This window comes from Triticum aestivum, chromosome 4A, assembly GCF_018294505.1.
Source record: "Triticum aestivum cultivar Chinese Spring chromosome 4A, IWGSC CS RefSeq v2.1, whole genome shotgun sequence".
Classification (NCBI taxonomy): Eukaryota; Viridiplantae; Streptophyta; class Magnoliopsida; order Poales; family Poaceae; genus Triticum; species Triticum aestivum.
Genome location: NC_057803.1, coordinates 384800327 through 384826126, shown reverse-complemented (window position 1 = coordinate 384826126; position 25800 = coordinate 384800327).

Genomic DNA, 25800 nt, shown 5'->3' with positions numbered 1-25800 from the left:
CACTGTAACTAGATTAACGAAAATAACATGGCTACTCAGTGCACTCTACACTTTCTCAAACAATACAGGAGCAAGGCATGAAGTGAGGGGCACAAATAATTGTAGCGACCCGACCTCAGACGGTCAAGTCTCTGAGCTTAAGTGTCATCCCTGGATCGGTATGCTGACAAACACAATACTCGAGGATTTATAACAGAGGTAAATCACATGTATAAATAACGTAAATACTATTACCTCAATCCATATAGCGGAAGTAACAACAAGGTTGTGGATTCCCATCAACACCAATGACAAAGCTGAGTGTAGAAATCGTAACCCTAACGTATCACTTACTCGTCATAAGAATCATGCAACATGAGACGTTGCAGCCACAAAGGGTCAGTACATTGAATGTACTGGCAAATTCACACCATAGAGCAATGTTGAATAATGGCTATCACTACATGCATATTTGGCTGGTGGAGGCTCTATGGTTAACATATTTTTGCGAAAAGCCAATTTTTCCCTACTACAAAGGAATATATTTTATTTCACTACAAAGTTGGTTGGTAACTATTGAGAAGGTTCCTCCAACTCAATCCCAAAATAATAATCATTAACCCAATCAAATTAATTAAATAAAGTGTTGAGATCAACATGATAATTCAAGAACCAGATACTCAAGATGTCCATAACCGGGGACACGGCTAATCATGATTAGTTTGTACACTTTGCAGAGGTTTGAGCACTTTTCCCCACAAGACTCGGTCTCCTCCATTGGATTTCTCACACTACACGGTGTTTAAGAAACGGATGACCGAGACACAGTATTTCAGAAACATTAACTCTTTACTCTGGGTGGACAGTTACACCTACTTTCCCCTACATCTACTAGCCTACCACTGAAAGAGGTCACACAACATACTCAACTATGCCAGAGCCCATAATGGCTTGTGGCTGCACATGGAAGTTTCTAGCATGAATAATCTCATGATCCCTTTGTGCCTGGGTGGCAGGCCATAGGATGATCACACGGGTACTCTGGGATATCCTAGGACAACACTGGATTCTCCAGGTGCCCACAAGAAATCCACCTAGATGTGTATTAAAGTTGCCACCTTAAGTTGAACCATTAATTAAAAAACTCACATCTTTCATGGATCCACTCAAACCCAAACCACGTCTACGAGCATAGCATAGCAATATAAGCATAACGTAGAAGTAACTCCCAAGGGTTTGATAGTAAAACAGGTAATAGGTTCTACCTCATCATCTACTTCCCAGACCCACATGTTAAGAGATCCTACTCATGCCATGTGTGAGGGTTGAAACTAATGCATAAAAATAGGGTAATAAAGGGGTATGATCAATGTGTTACTTGCCTTGCTGACGATCTGCAAATCCTAGAGACTCGTAGTAGCACGCTTCACACTCCAGGAATTCTATCACAAACAAACAATAGCATACATAAGCAATCAAGCGAAGATGCACGAGTAAAACTCAAACAAGAAGACCGAATCTGAAAACTGAACTGAAGAGATTCGATTTGCAAAAAGAATCAAATCAAACGGAGCAACGAAACTCAAACTACGAAAGAAACAAGATCCGTTTAATAATCTGGACTAAAGTCAAATTTTACAATACCGAAATCTTATTCAAGTTGGTTAAATAGAAAGAGGGCTTCAAGACGAAGATCTAGGCACTTGTTTCACCTGATTTGGATAAACGAGCAAAAATATAAACTAAAACAAAGATTAGGGCAGAAATCGCGATCGAATATAATCGCGGAGAAACCCTGGAAAATAAAATGAGACGAATCGGCTAACGAACGAACGTTCGCTGTCTCCGGCAAACTGATGAACAACGTTCGTTAAAACGAACGTACGGACGAACGTCTGCTAAATAATAAACCGACGAAAAACTGAACTGAAATCTAAAAAAACGAATCTAGGGTTTACTAGAAAAAAAACAATCGGTTTTTCCCGAGAAAAACCGAACGACGGCGGCGGCTACCTCGGTGGTGGGGTCGGCGGCGGCGGGCGGCGGTGGCGGGTGGCGCGTGGTTCGAGGCGGCTAGGGTTTGGGGCGGCGGGGCTTGCAGCTGGGCTGGCGGCGGGGTTGGGCCGCGGCTTATAAAGCCTGGCCGGGCAGTGTCCGGATCGGGCACGGCCCAGTTAGGTCATTGCACTTTTTTTTAAAATAATACTAACGCGGAAAAACGAATAAAAGAAATACTAAATGGAGTCCAAAAATCCTAAAATAAATTTTCACGGTCCTCTAGGAATATTGCAGACAAAGTGAACATTTATTTGGGCCTCTAATGCAATTTCTAAAAACGCATTTTTTTCCTAATTCAAATAAAATCGTAATAAAAGTCAAACAAGAAATTATTTATTTGATTTTAATATTTTCCTCCTATATTCCCTTTATTTTGGAGAAGTCATATTATCTCCTCTCATATATTTTAATATGAAATATTTTCAGAGAGAAAAATAATTAAAACCAAAGTGATCCTTGTTTCGATATTTGATAAAATTCAAATATACAAAGCGTGAAATCCCCAACTCTCTCCGTGGGTCCTTGAGTTGCTTAGAATTTCGAGGATCGCAAAGCAAAAATGCCGAAAAATATGATATGCATGAATGACCCATGTATAACATTCCAAATTGAAAATTTGGGATGTTACAAACCTACCCCCCTTAAGATGAATCTCGTCCTCGAGATTCGGGTTGGCTAGAAAATAGGTGTGGGTGGTCTCTGCGTAGATCAACCTCTCATTCCTAGATGGCTTTATCCTTGGTATGGTGGCTCCACTAAACCTTGCCAAACTTGATAACCTTGCTGCGTGTAACTCGGCTGGCAAACTCAAGAATCTTGACTGGTTTCTCCTCATAGGTCAAATCACTATCCAACTGAATTCCTTCCAGGGGCACTGTATCTCTCAGAGGAATATCGGCCATCTCTGCATGGCACTTCTTCAACTGGGAAACGTGAAAAACATCATGAACTCCTGACAGTCCCTCGGGTAACTCCAACTTGTAGGCAACCTCTCCCATGCGTTCCAAAACACGGTACGGTCCTACAAATCTCGGGGCTAACTTTCCCTTAACTCCAAAATGTTTAACTCCTCGCAGTGGTGACACACGAAGATATGCTCTATCTCCGATTTCATAGACTACCTCCTAGCGTTTTGAGTCTGCATAGCTCTTCTGTCTGGATTGAGCTACCTTCAGTCTATCTCGAATCAGCTTAACCTTCTCTTCATACTCCTTAATCAAATCCGGTCCAAACAACTGGCGGTCTCCAACTTCATCCCACATCAATGGTGTTCGACATCTTCTTCCATATAGGGCTTTGAATGGTGCCATCTTCAAACTGGCCTGGTAGCTGTTGTTGTATGAGAACTCCACGTAGGGCAAGTTGTCATCCCAACTAGATCCATAATCTAGCGCACAAGCTCTTAGCATGTCTTCCAAAATCTGATTGACTTTCTCGGTCTGTCCATCTGTCTGCGGATGAAAAGCTGTACTAAACTCTAGCCTGGTTCCTAAAGTCTGGTGGAGCTGATGCCAAAACTTTGAAGTAAACTGTGTTCCTCTAGCTAATACGATGGTCCTCGGAACTCCATGCAGACATACGATCCTGGTCATATATATCTTGGCCAACTTTGCACTGGTATAGGTGGTTTTTACTGGGATAAAGTGAGCTACTTTGGTCAAGCGATCCACTACTACCCAGATAGAATCATATCCCGATCGGGTCCTGGGTAATCCGGTGATAAAATCCATGCCAAGCTTGTCCCACTTCCATTCGGGTATCGGCATAGGCTGCAGTAATCCTGCTGGCTTCTGATGTTCTGCCTTCACTCTTTGACATACATCACATATGGCTACATACTCGACAATGTCCTTCTTCATTCCAGTCCATCAGAACCCTTGTGTCATCCCTGGATCGGTATGCTGACACACACAGTACTCGAGGATTTATAACAGAGGTAAATCACATGTATAAATAACATAAATACTATTACCTCAATCCATATAGCGGAAGTAACAACAAGGTTGTGGATTCCCATCAACACCAACGGCAAAGTTGAGTGTAGAAATCGTAACCCTAACCTATCACTTACTCATCGTAAGAATACTGCAACATGAGACGTTGCAGCCACAAAGGGTCAGTACATTGAATGTACTGGCAAATTCACAACATAGAGCAATGCTGAATAATGGCTATCACTACATGCATATTTGGCTGGTGGAGGCTCTATGGTTAACATATTTTTGCGAAAAGCCAATTTGTCCCTACTACAAAGGAATATAGTTTATTTAACTACAAAGTTGGTTGGTAACTATTGAGAAGGTTCCTCCAACTCAATCACAAAATAATAATCATTATCCCAATCAAATTAATTAAATAAAGTGCTGAGATCAACATGATAATTCAAGAACCAGATACTCAAGATGTCCATAACCGGGGACACGGCTAATCATGATTAGCTTGTACACTCTTCAGAGGTTTGCGCACTTTCCCCACAAGACTCGATCTCCTCCATTGGATTTCTCGCACTACACGGTGTTTGAGAAACGGATGACCGAGACACAGTCTTTCAGAAACATTAACTCTTCTCTAGGTGGACAGTTACACCTACTTTCCCCTACATCTGCTAGGCTACCACTGAAAGAGGTCACACAACATACTCAACTATGCCAGAGCCCATAATGGCTTGTGGCTGTACACAGAAGTTTCTAGCATGAATAATCTCATGATCCCTTTGTGGTTGGGTGGCGGACCGTAGGATTATCACACAGGTACTCTGGGATATCCTAGGACAACACTGGATTCTCCAGGTGCCCACAAGCAATCCACCCAGATGTGTATTAAAGTTGCCACCTTAAGTTGAACCATTAATTAACAAACTCACATCTGTCATGGATCCACTCAAACCCAAACCACGTGTACGAGCATAGCATAGCAATATAAGCATAACGTAGAAGTAATTCCCAAGGGTATGATAGTAAAACAGCTAATAGGTTCTACCTCATCATCTACTTCCCAGACCCACATGTTAAGAGATCCTACTCATGCAATGTGTGAGGGTTGAAACTAATGCATAAAAACTGGGTAATAAAGGGGTATGATCAATGTGTTACTTGCCTTGCTGACGATCTGCAAATCCTAGAGACTCGTAGTAGCACGCTTCGCACTCCGGAATTTCTATCACAAACAAACAATAGCATACATAAGCAATCAAGCAAAGATGCATGGGTAAAACTCAAATAAGAAGATCGAATCTGAAAACACAACTAAAGAGATTTGATTTGCAAAAAGAATCAAATCAAATGGAGCAACAAAACTCAAACTATGAAAGAAACAAGATCCGTTTACTAATCTGGACTAAAGTCAAATTTTAGAGTACCAAAATCTTGTTCAAGTTGGTTAAACAGAAAGAGGGCTTCGAGACGAAGATCTAGGCGCTTGTTTAACCTAATTTGGATAAACGAGCGAAAATATAAACTAAAATGAAGATTAGGGCAGAAATCGCGATCGAAAATAATCGCGGAGTAACCCTGGAAAATAAAACGAGACGAACAGGCTAATGAACGAACATTCGTTGTCTGCGGCTAACTGATGAACATCGTTCGTTAAAAAGATCGTACGAACGAACGTCTGCTAAATAATAAACCGACGAAAAACCGAACCGAACCGAACCGAAATCTAGAAAAACGAACCTAGGGTTTACTAAAAAACGGTTGGTTTGGCGACGGTGGCTACCTCAGCGGCTGGGTCGGCGGCGGCGGGGCGACAGGGTCGGCGGCGGAGGGTGGCGGCGGCCCGACGGCTAGGGTTTGGGTCGGCTGGGCTGGCGGCGGGGTCGGGCTGCGGCTTATAAAGCGTGGTCGGGCAGTGTCCGGATCAGGCACGGCCCGGTTAGGTCGTTGCACTTCTTTTAAAAAAATCCTGACGTGGAAAAACAAATAAAAGAAATACTAAACAGAGTCCAGAAATCCTGAAATAAATTTTCATGGTCCTTTAATAATATTGCGGAGAAAGTGAACATTTATTTGGGCCTCTAATGCAATTTTGAAAAACGCATTTTTTTCATAATTCAAATAAAATCGCAATAAAAATCCAAAAAGAAATTATTTATTTGATTTTAATATTTTTCCTCTTATATTTCCTTTATTTTGGAGAAGTCATATTATCTCCTCTCATATATTTTAATATGAAATATTTTCGGAGAGAAAAATAATTAAAACCAAAGTGATCCTTGTTTCGATATTTGATAAAATTCAAATATGAAAAATGTGAAATCCCCAACTCTCTCTGTGGGTCCTTGAGTTGCTTAGAATTTCGAGGATCACAAAGCAAAAATGCAGAAAAATATGATATGCATGAATGACCTATGTATAACATTCCAAATTGAAAATTTGGGATGTTACAATAATGTAGAAACTTAGTGCACGAACAACTGCCTATTTAGTGCTTTCATATGAAAATAATCTCACAATTTGACCATTAACACTCTCAACAATTGGAAGATGTGGGCGTTGGAACATCATACTCACAGGCAAACAAATCACTCAAACTGAAAGCATTGCCTCAAATCGAATTAGATTCTTTCTGGATAAATGAATTGATAACCTTTAACATGGCCATCTAACATGAAACAAATATGATAAAGGAGAGTATAGATGGAAGATCCTAACACATACATGTTGGTACATGAAGAATTCAGTTACAGATTCCACTTCACAGTCTATTGAAGAGTGGAAAAGGAAATACATTACATATTTAGAATATCCAAGGCCTGATAAATGTTAAAACAAGGGAAAAGTAGCTAGGCAAGACAAATGACCATCCTGGTTACATATTATATGCATGATGTCGAGACTTTGTTATTTGCGAACATAAATACCATTAACAGGTGCTTTGCTCTATGGCTTTTCCGTTCCCTCATTTTGCACATTGGGCTTATACTTCAGTTTTGATGAGTAATTAAATGTTGAAAATCACTCGCTACAGGTAATCAAAATATAGTCACCAAATAAGAATTAAGAAAAAGTATTGTACCTTCACATTTGCATTCCTAGAAAGCAAGGCATGCCCCAATATAGAGGGACTTCAAAATTAGGATAAACATGAATTGATCCTCACCGTCCTTATGTCGTTTATTTAGAATAGAAAAAGCTTAAAAGAACATGGTTAATCTAAGTCAACTCTGTACTTTGTGCAATAATTTGGAACCCGAACAAATAATCTCACACTATAACTATAGTTAGAAAAACACCATAGCTTCAGCATTGCATTCCTAGAAAGTGAGGCATGCCCAAATAGGGCTTCAAAATTGAAACATGTAAAGGAATATACCTTCAATCGGAAGACCCTGATCCATACCATCCTCATGCTGTTTACGTATAATAGGAAAGCTGAAAAGAACATGGTTACTCTTAAGGCCCTGTTTGATAGGAAAGTATTTTCTCAGTATTTTGAGAATACTACAGTTTTTGAGATTACCATAGTTTTATTTACAATGAGCTGTTTGGTTGCCCCTAACAACTGTGGTTTTAATACTGTAGTATTGGGAAAATGTAGTTTTTTCCCTGCATAAAAAAAGAACCCTAGACCTCTTTTTAAAAAACTGAGTTGCTGAGTGCTTAAACACAATAGCTAGGCAACAAAATTTGCAGCATTGTGGGGCAACAGCCAAACAGGTTCTATGTAATGTCAATACTCCAAAACACTCTATTTTGGTAAAACCATGGTTTCTCATACCTACACTAAAGATTACCGCAGTTTTTTTATACTTTGGTTTATGTAGTACTTTGCTATCAAATACAGCCTAAGTTATCTCTGTACTTTGTGAAAGAATATTGGACCCGAGCAAGTAATCTCAGGTTCTAACTATTAGCACTTTGAGCAATTGGAAGATGTTGCGTTGAAGCATGTATTATTATGATGCAAGAAATCTTAATGGTGAAAGCAGTGCCTCACCTTTAAATGTAGCAGAATCAGCCAACCGTGGAACCGAGATCTAGTCGATCAAGATCAGAGAACACAAAGAGCAACATAAATAAAAAAAATCTTTAACTCAGTGCAGAATTGGGGGTAGGGTGGAAGTAGGAAGGACAGACCATTCGCAAAAGAGGGAAGATGAATCAGCAACCAGGGTGTCAACCATAGCTGTTGCGGAATTGGGGAGGGGAATGGGCAAGGAGAAGATAGACAATGGAGATTATATAGACGCGAGAGTAAAGGACAAGCGTGAATGGATAATGTAACTGACCTGCAATTATCCACCGCCCTCCCACATCCATTGCCATTAATGTCCTCTTGTAACCATGATTCAATTATAGAATCGATGGCATTGAATTGACATCGGGCGGTCCGCTGGCTCGGGCACCGCATCATGGAATCGCCCGAAAGGCAACCTAGTCGGGCGCCTCGGCCCCCATGCGAGGCATGCCTGCCCTGAACCGCGTGGCCGCCATGGATCCTCGTGTCGGATTCAGGGCTCCGCAGACCCTTGAGAGGTTTGAACACTGGGGTGCGTGCGAAGAACTCCTTCTCCCCGACCTACCGACCCAACGATCCCACAACCTAGCTCGACGAACTCAAGGGACAAGAGGCATAAAGGTTTATCCTGGTTCGGGCGACCTTGCGGTGTAATACCTTACTCCATCTTTGTGGTGGATTGCCTCGAGGGGCTGAGGATGAACTAGTACAGTGGTTGAACAACATCAGGAGGTGAGGTACTCTTGTGCTCGATGAGCTGGTGGGTATGTGGATGGTCTCAAGGATTCGTCCCTTCTACGGTGGTGGATAAGTCCTATTTATAGTGGCTTTGGTCCTCTTCCCAAATGTAAGCGGGAAGGGATCCCACAACGGCCAAATTCAAAGGGGGACAACTAGTACAAGTTAACCTGACAAAAGTAGTCTTCGCCTGCAAAGACTCTGGTGGTGACACTGCAATGGGCTCCACAATGACCTCCGTCCTGTCGTCCTGGCGGTCTTGGTCTTGTTGCACCAATATGGAAACCTTTGCCTGATTCGTCGGGACTCCGCGCCTGCGCTTGCCCCCTTGGCACAAAAGGGGAAACTGGTACGCTGCTCACATTGGCGCCCGCTTGGCCTTGGTCGTCATGGATCACATCATGTGAACCTCATGAGGTGCACCTTGCCTTGATATCTCCGCTCCTCGGGAGCCAGCCTGGTGAGGCCGCCCCTTGGGGAGGTCTTGGTGCCATTCGCCTCACGAGGCTTGGCCCCTCATGAGGGTCTTGAGTCACGAGAGCGGAGGTTGAGGTTGAGTTCATGCCCAGGTCGAGAGATATGAAGTCTCTGACAAGTTCTATAGTTGTAATATGGAGGAAAATAGTTCTGTCAGCGTGCATATACTCAAAATGTCTGGGTTGCACAACCGCTTGTCTCAGCTGGGAGTTAATCTTCCAGATGACTCGGTCATTGACAGAATCCTCCAGTCGCTCCCACCTAGTTACAAGAGTTTTATGATGAACTTCAATATGCAAGGGATGGAGAAGCCCATTCCTGAGTTATATTCAATGCTGAAATCTGCAGAGGTGGAGATCAAAAAGGAACATCAAGTGTTGATGGTGAATAAGACCACTAGTTTCAAGAAAGGCAAGGGTAAGAAGAACTTCAAGAAGGATGACAAGGGAGTTGCCGTGCCCGGTAAGTCAGTTGCCGGGAAGAAGCTAAAGAATGGACCCAAGCCTGAGACTGAGTGCTTTTATTGCAAGGGAAATGGTCACTGGAAGCAGAACTACCCAAGTACTTAGCGGATAAGAAGGTCGGCAATGCCAAAGGTATATATGATATACATATTATTGATGTGTACCTTACCAACACTCGTAGTAGCTCCTGGGTATTTGATACCGGTGTCGTTGCTCATATTTGTAACTCAAAACAAGAGTTGTGGAATAAGCGGAGACTGGCGAAGGACGAGGTGACGATGCGTGTCGGGAATAGTTCCAAGGTCGATGTGATCGCCATCGGCACGCTACCTCTACCTCTACCTTCGGGATTAGTTTTAAACCTCAATAATTGTTATTTAGCACCAGCTTTGAGCATGAATATTGTATCAGGATCTTGTTTGATGCGAGATGGCTACTCATTTAAATCCGAGAATAATGGTTGTTCTATTTATATGAGAGATATGTTTTATGGTCATGCCCCACTGGTCAATGGTTTATTTTTATTGAATCTCGAACGTGATGTTACACATATTCATAGTGTGAATGCCAAGATATGTAAGGTTGATAATGATAGTCCCACATACTTGTGGCACTGCCGCCTTGGTCATATTGGTGTCAAACGCATGAAGAAACTCCACGCGGATGGACTTTTGGAGTCTCTTGATTATGAATCATTTGACACGTGCGAACCATGCCTCATGGGCAAAATGACCAAGACTCCGTTCTCTGGAACAATGGAGCGAGCAACCAACTTATTGGAAGTAATACATACTGATGTATGCGGTCTAATGAGTGTTGAGGCTCGCGGTGGCTATCATTATGTTCTCACCCTCACTGATGACTTACGTAGATATGGGTATGTCTACCTAATGAAACACAAGTCTAAGAATTTGAAAAGTTTAAGGAATTTCAGAGCGAGGTCGATAATCAACTGTTGGGGAACATAGCATGCAATTTCAAAAAAAATTCCTACGATCACGCAAGATCTATCTAGGAGATGCATAGCAACAAGAAGGGGAGAGTGTGTCCATGTACCCTCGTAGACCGAAAGCAGAAGCGTTAGGTTAACGCGGTTGATGTAGTCAAACATCTTCACGATCCAACCGATCCAAGTACCAAACGTATGACACCTCCGTGTTCAGCACACGTTCGGCTCGATGACGTCCCTCGAACTCTTGATCCAGTAGAGGGCTGAGGGAGAGTCCCGACAGCACGACGGCGTGGTGACGGTGATGGTGATGTGATCCGCGCAGGGCTTTGCTAACACTACAAAAAAATACACTTCCGTGATGATACGTGTTTGTCATAGTAGGTCACGTTTTCTGTCATGCATGTACATCCATGACAAATTTATGACAGAATGAAGATAGTCATACCTGTGCTGTCGTAGAAGTGTTCCATGACATTACCAAAATTATCATCATGGAAGTGTCCACTTCCATGATGATAAATCATGCGTCATAGAAGTGCTTTCGTCAAGGGTGACCGACACGTGGCATCCACCGTAACGGGATGCCGTTAAGCTATCGGGTCCGGTTTTGGATACGATAACCCGCTAACAGCCATGACCAATGCCGATTTCCACATGTAAAATTCTCATTGGCCGATGGAACCACGCGTCAGCTCAGCGTTGGCACAGGTGTCACTCATCCAACGTTCGAGATGGGCCTATGATATGTTGACACATGGACGGGCCCAAAAGTGGCCCATAAAGTTTAAATGGGCCGGCCCAACTAAAGGCCCACAAGATTTAGCGGACCATAATGGGCCAGCCCAGCTAAAGGCCCACAAGATTTAGCGGACCATAATGGGTCGGCCCAGCTAAAGGCCCAACATTCTTAGTTAAGGCCCATACGGCTAGTGTCAAATCAGCGCGTCAATGGCCTGTCCTAAACTTGTCATCATCGCGGCCAATGGTCACTTCTGGCCCGTTAACAGTCCGCTAAGTATATGGGTCAAATTACGGCCCGATGTATTTCCGACTTGTTAAAGGTCCTGCTTCATTTGGGCCCAATTACATGCCATTGAAACTTTCGGCCCATAAACGACCATGAAGAATTTGGGTCATATCCGGCTATGTCTGACATTCGACCTGTTAGAGGCCCACTATATATTTGGGCCACTTTCGGCCTGTTGTGATTTTCGGCCTGTTAACGTCGGACGAAATCCATGGGCCATATGTGGCCCAATGGCACATCGGGCCCATTAACAGCCCATATAAAAATGACGATAATCTAGCCCGACCGAACTTCCGGCCTGTTAAAGGCCCGTGTATTAGGTCGGCGCATTTACGGCCCGTCAAATTTCGGCCTGTGAAAGATCCGCATTGTAAATGAGCCACCATTTCGGCCTGCTAAGACCAATGGGTTATTTGGCACAATTAGGGCCCAATCTCACTTTCGGTCTATTAAAGGCCCATGTTTTTTATGGGCTCGAGATATTTACACCTGTAAACAGCCTATTGTTACTGAGGGCCCAAATTATGTTTAGGCCTGTTAAAGGCCCACTATGGGAACATGCCTACCAGCAAAATATGAAAGCTTATGCTGATTTAGGCCCAGATATTTTTAGTGGGCTACATGCAAATTTTGGCCCATAATCGTTTTTAGCCCAATTGGAATGGGCCCGACGAATGTTGGCATGTTGGGCTCCTACAAAGCTTTCGGCCGAATACATTACTAAGATAAACCTACACTATACAAAAATAGCGTCGTAATTACTGCAGCCTTTGGCAGCATCAGAAATGCTGTATCACAACAAAATAAATTCCAACCATACAACAAAAGGCCTGTTGGAATAAAGTTTACAGTCCTTGCAGATAAAAGCACCATCAGATGTATAGAAGCACAAATCATTTGACCTGAGTGCTAATGTTTCAGGCTGTAGAATCTGATGGAGCAGCACGATCTTCACCTTTTTTCCGCCATTGCTCTTGAACAATGAAGCGAATGTCTGATGGTATGCTTTCAAAACCATTCATATCTTGACGACATTTGTCAACCACTATTCTTGTTTCCAAAACGACGTCCATTAGGGATTGGACTTGTGTCTGGAGCACAGATATATCACTCTGTCTAGCAGGAAGATTTTGTTTAGTAGGCGATTTGGATGAGGTTACCTTGACAACCAACCCAAAATTATGTAGGAAGGTGCTTTTTGCACTGTTAGTGGAGAGATACTAACGCACTGCAGCAAGAGGTGACATTGTGCCTGTGGTAGCCTCGTCACCTTCAGGTGGTTGTGGCTATTCAATCATTTGTTCCATAGCTTCCTGAAAGTTTGAACTTGTAGATTAGTGTACCAGATAAGTTACTAATGAGACAAAAACAAACAAAGTAGGTTACATGTTTATACATAACTTATTTTGGTGAACTACAGTAATACATTAGCATGTATTGTAGTGCCAACTACATAATAAAATCACTTTCGGAACATATGTCCATGTAGCATGCCTACTGTATTGTCTATTTCCTCACATTCGTTGACATCTAAGGATAAAGAGACATGGTTTAAAGTAGGATGCACATAGTATGACATCATTCATATCATGGGTAAACAGATATAAAACAAACAGGCTATTTTATCATTGTGTGCGCACATGAACATAACAACTAGATTACAGATCAAGACCAAAATAATATCCTTCATCTCTTTTAAACCATGTAAGGTGAAATGATACGTTAAGACAACTGTGTATAAAAGTGAACAGAGTAACTGGCATTGGCTGCAAACCAAGTAGTTAAATGAACACATCACAGTACCAATCAGTTCAAAGGCAGGAGGAGTAAGGACTTACAACAGCAGCTTGAACTGGTGTGCTCATGCCCTTCATCTTGCTGGTGTGGCAATCCTCGAAGATTTGCACTGCATTTGGTTCAGGTTCTTTTTGGTCCGCACAGGCTTTCCTCTGTATTTGGAACAAGTCAATATAGATACGATAATATGGCACAGAAAAAAGAAGGAAGTAGCAGCTATTTACAAGAGCCTCGCAGTGTGCAATATAGCTACGAGATCCTGTTGTTTGTTGGAATTTCACTTTAGAACGGTTGGTCTTGTTCTTCAAACAGTTAGCCTAGAAGAAGATACACTTGTAAGGCACATACATAAATACAAGTTCAATATATGGTCTGATCAAATACATATAGCCTACCTGATACTTTGGATCAGACCAGTGTTTAACGAGGGCTGTCCAGTCTTCATCTGTAATATATTCCAGTGGAGATGTTTGGGCGATTTCATTGTTAGCCTTGCCTTCAAAGTGAGATTTTCTAAGGTGGTACCGGTACTGTCGCAGAGCAGACTGAAAAACATGAGTGCATGCTTGTTTAGTTGCATTATCTTTCGGATCCAACTTGAACCTCATCTGTTGAAAAAAGAATGTGAGTCTTATTAGGAGGAAGCTAGAAAGCATGGGACAGAGCAAGACAATATTACTAATTTCGATGAATAACATTACTTACGGATAAATGGTCAAGGAAGGTGTTAAACTGGGTATTGTCTTTCTCATTCCTGTACTGGATCTACGTTGGGAGTATACGTGCATGACACCTAACGGCAACGGCTGCCTGTGATACTAACTTGGCTGACTCTATAGCATCACGTGGCCTTTTTAAACCTGCCTCAAAATGGATCTCCATTCTTCTCCTTTAGATTTTGTTAATCTGTCAAGCATTATCCCTGATGTCTATTTCCGCTTGCGCCGTGGTGCTAGTTCAACAACGAATATGGAAAGTGTTAGTGTACATCAAACTGTGAGAGTACATATAAAGGAGCATGCAACTGCAACTTGACTCGGTCAGGTACAGTCTTGGTGTTGATGCTCATGAGGTTCATCTGATCTTGCCAAGTCCTGTTGTGTCAGCAGTGCTTCAAAAGTAGTGTTAGGTGTGAAGGCAGCTTGGGAACTGGCCAGTTCCGGAGCAAATGAACGAGTAACTTGTTGAGATGCTAGTATAGTTGAAGCGGATGCTATAGCTGGTGGAGCAGGTGATACTGTGTTTGTAGATTTAGTCGGTTGACTTGGACCTTCTACTGCACTATAAGTACCAGCAGAATCTGGACGACAGATCCTTTTCCGTTTCTCCCGACGAGTAACGCCACTCCCTACTATATTATTTTCCTTGCTCTTTTTTGACTTTGCCATGTCAAGCCGTACCCACAACACAAAAGAATAAAATTGCTCTTCAGAACTCATTGATGCATGATACAGACAAGCAATACTTTGATGTAAGACAACCATATGAGGATGGAATATGTAAGAAAAACATGACGACATGACATATTCACAGCTACGATGTGTAAACTAAGCAGAAGGATTTTCAAGAAAATAGAAGTAATGCAAGGTAGACACCATATGAAAGATGCAACCAATATTACTCTACCAAGTTAAACGTGTCTTGTCATAAGTGGCAATTCGAAAAATTAGAAGCAGTACAACGTAGAAATCAATGCAAGATGCAACCACTATCAAACTGCCATGTTAAAAGCGTCCAATCATGAGTGACTGATGCGGGATACACAACAACAGTACTTTGATGTAAGAACATGGTATGATAGATAGATGCAGTGTATTCTAGACACAGAACGCCATGTCATATGCACATATATAACGTATAAACTCAGCAGGTGCAATTTAATAAAAATAGAAGAAATACAGGCTAAACAACATATGCAACATGAAACCAATTATCACACTGTTAACTTAGAGCAAGCACCTACGATGGTGGATTACGGGAGATGAACTCATCATGTAGACTTGGGACTTCAACTTCATTAGCAGTAGCAATGGCAAATCTAGAGAGTCTTTGTTTGCATCGGCGCGGAGGACCACCAACATCCCCTAACTTACTCTTTTCCTTCCTATTTTTTGATATTACCTTATGAAGTCAAAACCACAAGAAGATGAATAAAATTATCTCTACATAACTGGTTGATGCATGATACAGACGAACACTACTTTGATGTAAGGCAAGCGCAGGATAGGAGGATGGAATATATACAAAAAAGACAGCATTTCATATTCACACGTACGATAGGAGGATGGAATATGTATGAAAAAACAGTAAGCGGAAGGCATTTCAAAAAACATTAGAAGAAATGAAAGCTAGGCACTGTATGAACATGCAACTGATATCACTCTATCAGGTAAAAAGTGTCTCATCGTAAGTGCCATTTCAAGAAATTAGAAGCAGCACAAGCTAGAAGACAATGCAAGATGCAACCTACATCACAGTACCAAGTTAAATGTGTCTTATGGGTAAGTGATCATTGCATGTATAAGTTGTAAGCTACACAGATGCAATTCAACATAATCAGAAGCAATACAAACTAGACATCATACGAAAAACGCAACCACATATAACAGTTCCAAGTTAGAGCAAGCACCTGTGATGGTGGAGTAGGGGAGATGTGCTCATCATGTACACGTATGTTCTAGAAACAGGAACACGTGCCATATTCACAGGCATTACGTGTAAAGTAAGCAGATGCAATTCAACAAAGTTAGAAGCAATACAAGCTAGACATCATACGCAACATGCAACCACATATAATAGTGCCAAGTTAGAGCAAGCACCTGTTATGGTGGAGTAGGGGAGATGTGCCCATCATCTACACAGCTACGTTGACTGTCCAGCCTTGTGTTGTCTTGCGAATCTTGTTGGGAGGATGGCGGAGTAGAATCTGTAGAGACCCCCTATTTGAGTTGCTCCGAAGGACCACCATCATCCACTGCTGGACTAATTTCCTTTAGCTGTAATGATTTTGCGTTGTGAAGTCAAACCGGTAAGAAAAAGGAATAAAATTAGAAGCACTTCAAGCTAGACACCATATGAAAGATGCAACCAATATCACTCTGATAAGTTCAAACTGTATGGTGTTTCAACAAATTAGAAGCAGTACATGCTAGAAATCATATGCAAGAAACAACCGATATCACAGTGGCGACTTAAAGGTGCCTTATCATAAGTGACTGATGTGGGATATGCAAGAATAGTAGTCTGATGTAAGAACATCGTGTGATCAGATATAGTATGTTCTAGAAACAGGAACATATGTCATATTCACAGGCATTATGTGTAAAGTAAGCAGATGCAATTCAACACATTTAGAAGCAATACTCCCTTCATTTCTTTTTACTCCGCATATAAGATTTGGTCAAAGTCAAACTACACAAAGTGTGACCAAATTTATATAAAAAATATGAACATCTACAATACTAAAACTATATAGTATGAACATACGTTTCATGGTGCATCTGATAATATTGATTTCATATTGTGAATGTCTATATTTTTTAATATAAAGTTAGTCAAACTCCACAAAGCTTGACTTTGACCAAACCTTATATGCAGACTAAAAAGAAACATAGGGAGTACAAGCTAGACATCATACGCAACATGCAACCACATATAATAGTGCCAAGTTAGAGCAAGCACCTGTGATGGTGGAGTAGGGGAGATGTGCTCATCATCTACACAACTATGTTGACTGTCTAGCCTTGCGTTGTCTTGCGAATCTTATTGGGAGGATGGCAGAGTAGAATCTGTAGAGAACCTCCATTTCAGTTGCTCGGAAGGACCACCATCATCCAATGCCTTGCCAATTTCCTTCAGCTTTATTGATTTTGCATTGTGAGGTCAAACCGACAAGAAAAAGGAATATAATTCACTCTTTAGAACTCATTCATGCATGATACTGATGAACACTACTCTAATGAAAGGCGAAGTCATGATACGAGGATGGAATGTGTACGAAAAAATGGACGGCTTGACATATTCACACCTATGATGTGGTAACTAAGCAGAAGGCACTTCAACAAATTAGAAGAACTGCAAACTAGACACCATATGAAAGGTGCAATCAATATCACTATGCCAAGTTAAAACTGTCTCATCATAGGTGGCATTCATCAAACTAGAAGCAATACATGCTAGAAATCATATTCAAGACGCAAACCAATATCACACTACCAACTTAAAGGTGTCCCATCATAAGTGACTGATGCATGATACACAAGAAGAGTAGTTTCATGTAAGAACATGGTGTGATAGACAGATATAGTATGTACCAAAAATATGAAAGCGTGTCATATTCACACGTATCATGTGTAAGCTAAGCAGATGCAATTTACACTAATTAGGAGCAATACAAGCTAGACACCATATGCAACATGCAACTAGATATCACACTGCCAAGTTAGAGCAAGCACCTTGGATGATGGAGTAGGCGAGTGGAGACTTGGACCTTGTAATGCACTATCAGTACATGGAGAATCGGTACAGATGCTCCATTTACGTTGCCGCAGAGGACCACCATCATCGCCTTCCTTACTATTTTCCTTCCCCTTTCTTGATTTTTCCTTGTCAAGTCAAACCCACAAGAAAAAGGAATAAAATTTGCTATTCAGAACTCATTGATGCATGATACTGATGAACACTACTTTCATGTAAGGCAGCCGCATGATAGGAGGATGGAATATGTATGAAAAACAGGACGACGTGACATATTGACATGTATGATGTATAAAGTGTAAACTAAGCACAAGGTGCTTGAACTTGTTAGAATCAATGCAAGCTAGAAACCATATGAAAGAGAAAACCAATATCACTCTGCCAATTTAAAAGGGTGCCCTAACAAATGTATTTGACCAAATTAGAAGCAATACATGGCAACAGGCTAGAAATAATATGCAATATGCAATGAATAGAGGTGACTCATCGTAAGTGATTGATGAAGGATACAGAAGAGAGGTAGTTTCATGTAAGAACAAGGTTAACACATAGATGTAGTGTGTACCAAAAATAGGAAGGCATGTCATATTCACAGGTATAATGTGTAAACTAAGCAGATGCAATTTACCCTAATTAGAAGCATTACAAGCTAGACACCGTATGCAACATGCAACCACATATCACACTGTGAAGTTAGAGCAAGCATATGTGATGGTGGTGTGGGGGAATTGTGGTCATCAACTAGAGAGCTACGTTGACTATCTTCATTTAGCCTTGCTGTTTCTTGAGAATCATGTGGGGAGGATGACACTGCACTCTTTAAACGAGTATGGCGTCTCACAGTAACCCACTAGGGTGACTGTCTCATCATAAGTGATTGACGAGGGATACAAAAGAGCATTAGTTTGATGTACGAACATGGTTAATAGACATATGCAGTATGTATCAAAAATAGGAAGGCATGTCATTATCAAAGGTATAATGTGTAAAGTAAGCAGATATAATTTAACCAAATTGGAAGCAATACAAGCTAGACACCATATGCAACATGCAACCACATTTGACAGCGCAAAGTTAAAGAAAGCACCTGGGATGGTTGTGTGTGGCAATTGAGATCATCAACGGCAGAGCTACGTTTACTGTCTCCAACTGCTGATACTGCACCCTTTAGAGCACTAAAACGCTTAGTGCTTATCTTCGAATTACACTGGAGCGACTTGTGTCTTTTCTTTTCTGCATTCATCAACACTGCGTCAGAGTCTGAAATACACATGCATAAAAAACAATAGTGTGAGTATGGGTGAAGTGTGTGCACAATTAGTACAGTGTAAAGGTAGCAGATAGCAGGTCGATGAGAAATAAATGATGGGAGACAATATGATAGCTCTACAACATGCATGGCACACTAAATTACTACAGGATTCTATGAAAATAATAGTCGACTAAAAACAAATGGGCCAGTCCATTTTTTCTGCACCGTCCGATGTACAAAGAACGGGCAGATCGCCTTCATCTACCTCCAGCCAGTCAGTGTTGATGATCTTCCTCAAAACTATTGGAAATATGCCCTAGAGGCAATAATAAATTAGTTATTATTATATTTCCTTGTTCATGATAATCGTTTATTATCCATGCTGGAATTGCATTGATAGGAAACTCAGATACATGTGTGGATACATAGACAACACCATGTCCCTAGTAAGCCTCTAGTTGACTAGCTCGTTGATCAATAGATGGTTACGGTTTCCTGACCATGGACATTGGATGTCACTGATAACGTGATCACATCATTAGGAGAATGATGTGATGGACAAAGACCCAATCCTAAGCCTAGCACAAGATCATGTAGTTCGTATGCTAAAGCTTTTCTAATGTCAAGTATCATTTCCTTAGACCAGGAGATTGTGCAAATCCCGGATACCGTAGGAGTGCTTTGGGTGTGCCAAACGTCACAATGTAACTGGGTGGCTATAAAGGTACACTACAGGTATCTCCAAAAGTGTCTGTTGGGTTGGCACGAATCGAGACTGGGATTTGTCACTCCGTGTAAACGGAGAGGTATCTCTGGGCCCACTCGGTAGGACATCATCATAATGTGCACAATGTGATCAAGGAGTTGACCGCGGGATGATGTGTTACGAAATGAGTAAAGAGACTTGCCGGTAACGAGATTGAACAAGGTATCGGGATACCGACGATCGAATCTCGGGCAAGTATCGTACTGCTAGACAAAGGGAATTGTATACGGGATTGATTAAGTCCTTGACATCGTGGTTCATCCGATGAGATCATTGTGGAACATGTGGGAGCCAACATGGGTATCCAGATCCTTCTGTTGGTTATTGACCGGAGAGTCATCTCGGTCATGTCTGCATGTCTCCCGAACCCGTAGGGTCTACACACTTAAGGTTCGGTGACGCTAGGGTTATAGAGATATTAGTATGCGGTAACCCAAAAGTTGTTAGGAGTCCCGGATGAGATCCCGGACGTCACGAGGAGTTCCGGAATGGTCCGAAGGTAAAGAATTATATATAGGAAGTGCTATTTCGGCCATCGGGACAAGTTTCGGGGTCACCAGTATTGTACCGGGACCACCGGAAGGGTCCCGGGGGTCCACCGGGTGGGGCCACCTGCCTCGGGGGGCCACATGGGCTGTAGGGGTGTGCGCCTTGGCCTACATGGGCCAAGGGCACCAGCCCCAAGAGGCCCATGCGCCAAGAGAGCAAGAAAGGAAGAGTCCTAAAAGGGGAAGGCACCTCCTAGGTGCCTTGGGGGGGGGATGGACTCCTCCCTTGGCCGCACCCTTCCTTGGAGGAAGGGCCAAGGCTGCGCCCCCCCTCTCCCTTGGCCCTATATATAGTGGGGGGAAGGGAGGGCAACCATACCTAAGCCCTGGCGCCTCCCTCTCCCTCCCATGACACATCTCCCTCCTCCCGCAGCGCTTGGCGAAGCCCTGTTGGAATCCCGCTACTTCCACCACCACGCCGTCGTGCTGCTGGATCTCCATCAACCTCTCCTCCCCCCTTGCTGGATCAACAAGGAGGAGACGTCGCTGCTCCGTACGTGTGTTGAACACGGAGGTGCCGTCCGTTCGGCGCTAGGATCATCGGTGATTTGGATCACGACGAGTACGACTCCATCAACCCCGTTCTCTTGAACGCTTCCGCGCGTGATCTACAAGGGTATGTAGATCCACTCCTCCCTCGTTGCTAGATGATTCCATAGATTGATCTTGGTGACACATAGGAAAATTTTGAATTTATGCTACGTTCCCCAATAGTGGCATCATGAGCTAGGTCTATGCGTAGTTTCTATGCACGAGTAGAACACAAAGTAGTTGTGGGCGTTGATTTTGTTCAATATGCTTACCGTTACTAGTCCAATCTTGATTCAGTGGAATTGTGGGATGAAGCGGCCTGGACCGACCTTACACGTACTCTTACGTGAGACTGGTTCCACTGACTGACATGCACTAGTTGCATAAGGTGGCTAGCGGGTGTCTGTCTCTCCCACTTTAGTCGGATCGGATTCGATGAAAAGGGTCCTTATGAAGGGTAAATAGCAATTGGCATATCACGTTGTGGTTTTTGCGTAGGTAAGAAACGTTCTTGCTAGAAACCCATAGCAGCCACATAAAACATGCAAACAACAATTAGAGGACGTCTAACTTGTTTTTGCAGGGTATGCTATGTGATGTGATATGGCCAAAAGGATGTGATGAATGATATATGTGATGTATGAGATTGATCATGTTCTTGTAATAGGAATCACGACTTGCATGTCGATGAGTATGACAACCGGCAGGAGCCATAGGAGTTGTCTTAATTTATTTATGACCTGCGTGTCAACATAAACGTCATGTAATTACTTTACTTTATTGCTAACCGTTAGCTGTAGTAGTAGAAGTAATAGTTGACGAGACAACTTCATGAAGACACGATGATAGAGATCATGATGATGGAGATCATGGTGTCATGTCGGTGATGATGATGATCATGGAGCCCCGAAGATGGAGATCAAAAGGAGCAATATGATATTGGCCATATCATGTCACTATTTGATTGCATGTGATGTTTATCATGTTTATACATCTTGTTTGCTTAGAACGACGGTAGTAAATAAGATGATCCCTCATTAAAATTTCAAGAAAGTGTTCCCCCTAACTGTGCACCGTTGTGAAAGTTCGTCGTATCGAAGCACCACGTGATGATCGGGTGTTTAGATTCTAACATTCACATACAACGGGTGTAAGACAGATTTACACACGCGAAACACTTAGGTTGACTTGACGAGCCTAGCATGTACAGACATGGCCTCGGAACACAAGAGACCGAAAGGTCGAGCATGAGTCGTATGGTAGATACGATCAACATGAAGATGTTCACCGATGATGACTAGTCCGTCTCACGTGATGATCGGACACAGCCTAGTTGACTCGGATCATGTAATCACTTAGATGACTAGAGGGATGTCTATTTGAGTGGGAGTTCATAAGATGAACTTAATTATCCTGAACATAGTCAAAAGGTCTTCGCAAATTATGTCGTGGCTCGCGCTTTAGTTCTACTGTTTAGATATGTTCCTAGAGAAATTTAGTTGAAAGTTGGTAGTAGCAATTATGCGGACTAGGTCCGTAAACTGAGGATTGTCCTCATTGCTTCATAGAAGGCTTATGTCCTTAATGCACCGCTCAGTGTGCTGAACCTCGAACGTTGTCTATGGATGTTGCGAACATCTGGCATACACATTTTGATGACTACATGATAGTTCAGTGCGTAATGCTAAATGGTTTAGAATTGAGGCACCAAAGACGTTTTGAAACATCGCAGAACATATGAGATGTTCCAAGGACTGAAATTGGGATTTCAGGCTCGTGCCCACGTCAAGAGGTATAAGACCTCCGACGATTTTCTTAGACTACAAACTAAGGAGAAAAGCTCAATTGTTGAGCTTGTGCTCAGATTGTCTGAGTACAACAATCATTTGAATCGAGTGGGAGTTGATCTTCCAGATGAGATAGTGATGTTTCTCCGAAATGATTACCACCAAGCTGCTAGAGCTTCGTGATGAACTATAATATATCAGGTACATATATGATGATCCCTGAGATATTCGTGATGTTTGACACCACAAAAGTAGAAATCAAGGAGCATCAATTGTTGATGGTTGGTGAAACCACTAGTTTCAAGAAGGGCAAGGGCAAGAAGGGATACTTCATGAAACGACAATTCAGCTGCTGCTCTAGTGAAGAAACCCAAGGTTGAACCCAAACCCGAGACTAAGTGCTTCTGTAATAAGGGGAACAACCAATGGAGCAGAATTACCCTAGATACTTGGTAGATGAGAAGGCTGGCAAGGTCGATAGAAGTATATTGGATATACATTATGTTAATGTGTACTTTACTAGTACTCCTAGTAGCACCAGGGTATTAGATACCGATTCGGTTGCTAAGTGTTAGTAACTCGAAATAAAAGCTACGGAATAAACGGAGACTAGCTAAAGGTGAGATGACGATATGTGCTGGAAGTATTTCCAAGGTTGATCAAATATCGTACGCTCCCTCTACCATCGAGATTGGTGTTTGCGTTGAGCATAGACATGATTGGATTATGTCTATCGCAATACGGTTATTCATTTAAAGAGAATAATGGTTACTCTGTTTATTTGAATAATACCTTCAATGGTCTTACACCTGAAATGAATGGTTTATTGAATCTCGATCGTAGTGATACACATGTTTATGCCAAAAGATAGTAATGATAGTACCACCTACTTGTGGCACTGCCACGTAAGTCATATCGGTATAAAACGCATGAAGAAGCTCCATGTTGATGGATCTTTGGGCTCACTTGTTTTGAAAGGTTTGAGACATGCGAACCATGTCTATTGGTGTATATGCATGAAGAAACTCCATGCAAATGGACCGTTTGGACTCACTTGATTTTGAATCACTTGAGACATGCAAATCATACCACATGGGCAAGATGACTGAAAGCCTCGTTTTCAGTAAAATGGAACTAGAAAGCAACTTGTTGGAAGTAATACATTTTGATGTGTGCAATCCAATGAGTGCTGAGGCATGTAGTGGATATCGTTATGTTCTTACTTCACAGATGATTTGAGTAGATGTTGAGTATATTTACTTGATGAATCACGAGTCTGAATTATTGAAAGGTTCAAGTAATTTCAGGGTGAAGTTGAAAGATCGTCGTGACAAGAGGATAAAATATCTATGATATGATCATAGAGATGAATATCTGAATTACGAGTTTGGCACAGAATTAAGACATTGTGGAAATTGTTTCACAACTAATACAGCCTGGAACACCATAGTGTGATGGTGTGTCCGAACATCATAACTGCACCCTATTGGATATGATGCATACCATGATGTCTCTTATCGAATTACCACGATAGTTTATGGGTTAGGCATTAAAGACAACCACATTCACTTTAAAAGGGGCACCATGTAATTCCGATGAGATGACACCGTATGAACTATGGTTTAGGGAAACCTAAGCTGTCATTTCTTAAAAGTTTGGGGCTGCGACGCTTATGTGAAAAAGTTTCAGGCTGATAAGCTCGAACCCAAAGCGGATAAATGCATCTTCATAGGACACCCAAAACAGTTGGGTATACCTCCTGTCTCAGAACCGAAAGCAATAAGGGATTGTTTCTAGAATCGGGTCCTTTCTCGAGGAAAAGTTTCTCTCGAAAGAATTGAGTCGGAGGATGGTGGAGACTTGATGAGGTTATTGAACCGTCTCTTCAACTAGTGTGTGGCAGGGCACAGGAGTTGTTCCTGTGGCACCTACACCAATTGAAGTGGAAGCTTATGATAGTGATCATGAAACTTCAGATCAAGTCACTACCAAACCTCGTGGGATGACAAGGATGCGTACTACTTCAGAGTGGTACGTAATCCTGTCTTGGAAGTCATGTTGCTAGACAACAATGAACCTACGAGCTATGGAGAAGCGATGGTGGGCCCGTATTCCGATAAATGGCTCGAGGCCATAAAATCCGAGAGAGGATCCATGTATGAAAACAAAGTGTAGACTTTGGCAGAACGGCTCGATGGTCGTAAGGCTGTTGAGTACAGATGGATTTTAAAAGGAAGACGGACAATGATGGTAAGTATCACCATTAAGAAAGCTCGACTTGTCGTTAAGATGTTTTCCGACAAGTTCAAGGAGTTGACTACGATGAGACTTTCTCACTCATAGCGATGCTAAGAGTCTGTTGGAATTATATTAGCGATTACTGCATTATTTATGAAATCTTGCAGATAGGATGTCAAAACATTGTTTCCTCGACGGTTTTTTGAGGAAAGGTTCTATGTGATACAAACCGGAAGGTTTTGTCAATCCTGAAAGATGCTAATAAGTATGCAAAGCTCCAGCAATCCTTCTAGGGACTGGAGTAAGCATCTCGGAGTTGGAACGTATGCTTTGATGATGATCAAAGATTTTGGGTTTATACAAAGTTTATGAGAAACTTGTATTTCCAAAGAAGTGAGTGGGAGAACTATAGAATTTCTGATGAGTATGTGTTGTTAACATGTTGTTGATCGGAAATGATGTAGAATTTCTAGAAAGCATGCAGGGTTATTTGGAAAGTATTTTTCAATGGAAAGCCTGGATTAAGCTACTTGAACATTGAGCATCAAGATCTATAAGGATAGATCAAAACGCTTAATGGTACTTTCAAATGAGCACATACCTTGACATGATCTTGAAGGTGTTCAAGATGGATCAGTCAAAGAAGGAGTTCTTGCCTGAGTTGTAAGGTATGAAGTTAAGACTTAAAGCTCGACCACAGCAGAAGAAAGAGGAAGGACGAAGGTCGTCCCCTATGCTTTTATCATAGGCTCTAT